We start from the raw sequence: 6684 nt of genomic DNA on the forward strand, positions 1-6684 counted from the left end.
TATCTCTATAGATCTTAATGCCCAATATGTAAGAAGCTTCACCGAGGTCTTTCATTGAAAAACTTTTATTCAAATATCCTTTTATGCTATCCAGAAATTCTATATCATTTCCAATCAACAATATGTCATCCACATATAATATTAGAAATGCTACAGAGCTCCCACTCACTTTCTTGTAAATACAGGCTTCTCCAAAAGTCTGTATAAACCCAAATGCTTTGATCACACTATCAAAGCGTTTATTCCAACTCCGAGAGTCTTGCACCAGTCCATAAATGGATCGCTAGAGCTTGCACACTTTGTTAGCTCCATTTGGATCGATAAAACCTTCTGGTTGCATCATATACAACTCTTCCTCCAGAAACCCATTCAGGAATGCAGTTTTTACATCCATTTGCCAAATTTCATAATCATAAAATGCGGCAATTGCTAACATGATTCGGACAGACTTAAGCATCGCTACGGGTGAGAAGGTCTCATCGTAGTCAATCTCTTGAACTTGTCGAAAACCTTTTGCAACAAGTCGAGCTTTGTAGACAGTAACATTACCGTCAGCCTCAGTCTTCTTCTTGAAGATCCATTTATTTTCAATTGCTTGTCGACCATTGGGCAAGTCAACCAAAGTCCATACTTTGTTCTCATACATGGATCCCATCTCAGATTTCATGGCTTCAAGCCATTTTGCGGAATCTGGGCTCACCATCGCTTCTTCATAGTTCGTAGGTTCATCATGATATAGTAGCATGACTTCCGAAATAGGATTACCGCACCACTCAGGTGCGGATCTTACTCTGTTTGACCTACGAGGTTCTGTAGTAACTTGATCTGAAGTTCTATGATCATCATCATCAACTTCCTCACTAGTTGGTTTTGACGTCACAGAAACCGGTTCCTGTGATGTACTATTTTCCAACAAGGGAGCAGGTACAGTTACCTCATCAAGTTCTACTTTCCTCCGACTCACTTCTTTCGAGAGAAACTCCTTCTCTAGAAAGGATCCATTCTTAGCAACGAATGTCTTGCCTTCGGATCTGTGATAGAAGGTGTAACCAACTGTCTCCTTTGGGTATCCTATGAAGACACATTTTTCTGATTTGGGTTCGAGCTTATCAGGTTGAAGTTTTTTCACATAAGCATCGCAGCCCCAAACTTTAAGAAACGACAACTTTGGTTTCTTGCCAAACCATAGTTCATAAGGTGTTCTCTCGACGGATTTTGATGGTGCCCTATTTAATGTGAATGTGGCCGTCTCTAAAGCATAACCCCAAAATGATAGCGGTAAATCTGTAAGAGACATCATAGATCGCACCATATCAAGTAAAGTACGATTACGACGTTCGGACACACCATTACGCTGTGGTGTTCCGGGTGGCGTGAGTTGCGAAACTATTCCACATTGTTTCAAGTGTAGACCAAACTCGTAACTCAAATATTCTCCTCCATGATCAGATCGTAGAAACTTTATTTTCTTATTACGATGATTTTCAACTTCACTCTGGAATTCTTTGAACTTTTCAAACGTTTCAGACTTATGCTTCATTAAGTAGATATACCCATATCTGCTTAAATCATCTGTGAAGGTGAGAAAATAACGATATCCGCCACGAGCCTCAACATTCATCGGACCACATACATCTGTATGTATGATCTCCAACAAATCTATTGCTCTCTCCATAGTACCGGAGAGCGGCGTTTTAGTCATCTTGCCCATGAGGCACGGTTCACAAGTATCAAGTGATTCATAATCAAGTGGTTCCAAAAGTCCATCAGTATGGAGTTTCTTCATGCGCTTTACACCGATATGACCTAAATGGCAGTGCCACAAATAAGTTGCACTATCATTATCAACTCTGCATCTTTTGGCTTCAACATTATGAATATGTGTATCACTACTATCGATATTCATCAAAAATAGACCACTCTTCAAGGGTGCATGACCATAAAAGATATTACTCATATAAATAGAACAACCATTATTCTCTGATTTAAATGAATAACCGCCTCGCATCAAACAAGATCCAGATGTAATGTTCATGCTCAACGCTGGCACCAAATAACAATTATTTAGGTCTAATACTAATCCCGAAGGTAGATGTAGAGGTAGCGTGCCGACCACGATCACATCGACTTTGGAACCATTTCCCACGCGCATCGTGTTGGGGAACGTAGCAGAAATTCAAAATTTTCCTACGTGTCACCAAGATCTATCTATGGAGAAACAAGCAACGAGGGGAAGGAGAGTGCATCTACATACCCTTGTAGATCGCTAAGCGGAAGCGTTCAAGAGAACGGGGTTGAAGGAGTCGTACTCGTTGTGATCCAAATCACCGGAGATCCTAGTGCCGAACGGACGGCACATCCGTCTTCAACATCCGTACAGCCCGGTGACATCTCCCATGCCTTGATCCAGCAAGGAGAGAGGGATAGGTTGAGGAAGACTCCATCCAGCAGCAACACAACGGCGTGGTGGTGGTGGAGGAGCGTGGCAATCCTGCAGGGCTTCGCCAAGCACCGCGAGAGAGGAGGAGTACTTGGGAGAGGCGGAGGGCTGCGCCAGGGGAAGCGTGAAGCTCCCATGCGCCTCCCCACTATATATAGGGGTGGAGGGGGCTGGTTTCTTTCCCTCCAAGTCCATTGGGGTATTGGCAAAGGTGGGAGGAAAGAAATCCCATCATTTCCTTCCCCACCGATTGCTATCCCCCCTTTTTAAGGATCTTGATCTTATCCCTTCGGGATATGATCTTATTCCTTCTAAGGGGGGATCTTGGTGTGCCTTGACCAGGGGTGTGGGGCCTTGCCCCCACTACCCACGTTCATGTGGGTCCCCCATGCAGGTGGGCCCCACTCCGGAACCTTCTAGAACCTTCCCGGTACAATACTGAAAAATCCCGAACATTTTCCGGTGGCCAAAATAGGACTTCCCATATATAAATCTTTACCTCCGGACCATTCCGGAACTCCTCGTGATGTCCGGGATCTCATCCGGGACTCCGAACAACATTCGGTAACCACATACAAACTTCCTTTATAACCCTAGCGTCATCGAACCTTAAGTGTGTAGACCCTATGGGTTCGGGAGACATGTAGACATGACCGAGACGTTCTCCGGTCAATAACCAGCAGCGGGATCTGGATACCCATGTTGGCTCCCACATGTTCCACGATGATCTCATCGGATGAACCACGATGTCAAGGACTCAATCGATCCCGTATACAATCCCCTTTGTCTAGCGGTATTATACTTGCCCGAGATTCGATCGTCGGTATACCGATACCTTGTTCAATCTCGTTACCGGCAAGTCTCTTTACTCGTTCCGTAACACATCATCCCGTGATTAACCCCTTGGTCACATTGTGCACATTATGATGATGTCCTACCGAGTGGGCCCAGAGATACCACTCCGTTTACCGGAGTGACAAATCCCAGTCTCGATTCATGCCAACCCAACAGACACTTTCGGAGATACCTGTAGTGCACCTTTATAGCCACCCAGTTACGTTGTGACGTTTGGTACACCCAAAGCATTCCTACGGTATCCGGGAGTTGCACAATCTCATGGTCTAAGGAAAAGATACTTGACATTAGAAAAGCTTTAGCATACGAACTACACGATCTCTGTGCTAGGCTTAGGATTGGGTCTTGTCCATCACATCATTCTCCTAATGATGTGATCCCGTTATCAACGACATCCAATGTCCATGGTCAGGAAACCGTAACCATCTATGGATCAACGAGCTAGTCTACTAGAGGCTTACTAGGGACATGGTGTTGTCTATGTATCCACACATGTATCTGAGTTTCCTATCAATACAATTATAGCATGGATAATAAACGATTATCATGAACAAGGAAATATAATAATAACTAATTTATTATTGCCTCTAGGGCATATTTCCAACACATTGTCACCTCGTCCTTTGCTAGTGTTCGCTTAATCCGTAGTCCCTGTTTCGAGTTGCAAATATTAGCAACAGAACCAGTATCAAATACCCAAGTGCTACTGCGAGCTCTAGTAAGGTACACATCAATAACATGTATATCACATATACCTTTGTTCACCTTGCCATCCTTCTTATCCGCCAAATACTTGGGGCAGTTCCGCTTCCAGTGACCAGTCTGCTTGCAGTAGAAGCACTCAGTTTCAGGCTTAGGTCCAGACTTGGGTTTCTTCTCTTGAGCAGCAACTTGCTTGCTGTTATTCTTGAAGTTCCCCTTCTTCTTCCCTTTGCCCTTTTTCTTGAAACCAGTGGTCTTGTTGACCATCAACACTTGATGCTCCTTCTTGATTTCTACCTCCGCAGCCTTTAGCATTGCGAAGAGCTCGGGAATTGTCTTATCCATCCCTTGCATATTATAGTTCATCACGAAGCTCTTGTAGCTTGGTGGAAGTGATTGGAGAATTCTGTCAATGACGCTATCATCCGGAAGAGTAACTCCCAATTGAATCAAGTGATTACAATACCCAGACATCTTGAGTATATGCTCACTGACAGAACTATTCTCCTCCATCTTGCAGCTATAGAACTTATTGGAGACTACATATCTCTCAATCCGGGCATTCTTCTGGAATATTAACTTCAACTCCTGGAACATCTCATATGCTCCATGATGTTCAAAACGTCGTTGAAGTCCCGGTTCTAAGCCATAAAGCATGGCACATTGAACTATCGAGTAGTCATCAGCTTTGCTCTGCCAGACGTTCTTAACGTCGTCAGTTGTATCAGCAGCAGGCCTGGCACCTAGCGGTGCTTCCAGGACGTAACTTTTCTGTGCAGCAATGAGGATAATCCTCAAGTTACGAACCCAGTCCGCGTAGTTGCTACCATCATCTTTCAACTTTGCTTTCTCAAGGAACGCATTAAAATTCAACGGAACAACAGCACGGGCCATCTATCTACAATCAACATAGACAAGCAAGATACTATCAGGTACTAAGTTCATGATAAATTTAAGTTCAATTTAATCATATTACTTAAGAACTCCCACTTAGATAGACATCCCTCTAATCCTCTAAGTGATCACGTGATCCAAATTCAACTAAACCATAACCGATCATCACGTGAAATGGATTAGTTTTCAATGGTGAACATCTCATGTTGATCATATCTACTATATGATTCACGCTCGACCTTTCGGTCTCCGTGTTCCGAGGCCATATCTGCATATGCTAGGCTCGTCAAGTTTAACCCGAGTATTCTGCGTGTGCAAAACTGTCTTGCACCGGTTGTAGATGGACGTAGAGCTTATCACACCCGATCATCACGTGGTGTCTGGGCACGACGATCTTTGGCAACGGTGCATACTCAGGGAGAACACTTCTTGATAATTTAGTGAGAGATCATCTTAAAATGCTACCGTCAATCAAAGCAAGATAAGATGCATAAAAGATAAACATCACATGCAATCAATATAAGTGATATGATATGGCCATCATCATCTTGTGCTTGTGATCTCCATCTCCGAAGCACCGTCATGATCACCATCGTCACCGGCGCGACACCTTGATCTCCATCGTAGCATCATTGTCATCTCGCCAATCTTATGCTTCTATGACTATCACTACCGCTTAGTGATAAAGTAAAGCATTACAGGGCGATTGCATTCCATACAATAAAGCGACAACTATATTGCTCCTGCCAGTTGCCGATAACTCGGTTACAAAACATGATCATCTCATACAATAAAATTTAGCATCATGTCTTGACCATATCACATCACAACATGCCCTGCAAAAACTAGTTAGACGTCCTCTACTTTGTTGTTGCAAGGTTTACGTGGCTGCTACGGGCTTAAGCAAGAACCAATCTCACCTACGCATCAAAACCACAACGATAGTTTGTCAAGTTGGTGCTGTTTTAACCTTCGCAAGGACCGGGCGTAGCCACACTCGGTTCAACTAAAGTTGGAGAAACTGACACCCGCCAGCCACCTGTGTGCAAAGCACGGCGGTAGAACCAGTCTCGCGTAAGCGTACGCGTAATGTCGGTCCGGGCCGCTTCATCCAACAATACCGCCGAACCAAAGTATGACATGCTGGTAAGCAGTATGACTTCTATCGCCCACAACTCACTTGTGTTCTACTCGTGCATACAACATCAAACCATAAAACCTAGGTTGGGATGCCATTGTTGGGGAACGTAGTAATTTCAAAAAATTTCCTACGCACACGCAAGATCATGGTGATGCATAGCAATGAGAGGGGAGAGTGTTGTCTACGTACCCTCGTAGACCGAAGTGGAAGCGTTAACACAACATAGAGGAAGTAGTCATACGTCTTCCCGGTCCAACCGATCCAAGCACCGTTACTCCGGCACCTTCGAGTTCTTGACACACGTACAGCTCGATGACGCACCCCGGGCTCCGATGCAGCAAAGCTTCAGGGAGGAGTTCCGTCAGCACGACGGCGTGGTGACGATCTTGATGTTCAACCGTCGCAGGGCTTCGCCTAAGCACCGCTACAATATGACTGAGGTGTAATATCGTGGAGGGGGGCACTGCACACGGCTAAGGAACGATCACGAAGATCAACTTGTGTGTACTAGCGTGCCCCTGCCCCCGTATATAAAGGAGCAAGGGGGGAGGCCGGCCGGCCCCTTGGGGCGCGCCAAGGAGGAGGAATCCTCCTCCTAGTAGGAGTAGGATTCCTCCTTTCCTACTCCTAGTAGGAGGGGAAGGAAGGGGGA

The sequence above is a fragment of the Triticum dicoccoides genome, chromosome 3B, assembly GCF_002162155.2.
Source record: "Triticum dicoccoides isolate Atlit2015 ecotype Zavitan chromosome 3B, WEW_v2.0, whole genome shotgun sequence".
Taxonomy (NCBI): Eukaryota; Viridiplantae; Streptophyta; class Magnoliopsida; order Poales; family Poaceae; genus Triticum; species Triticum dicoccoides.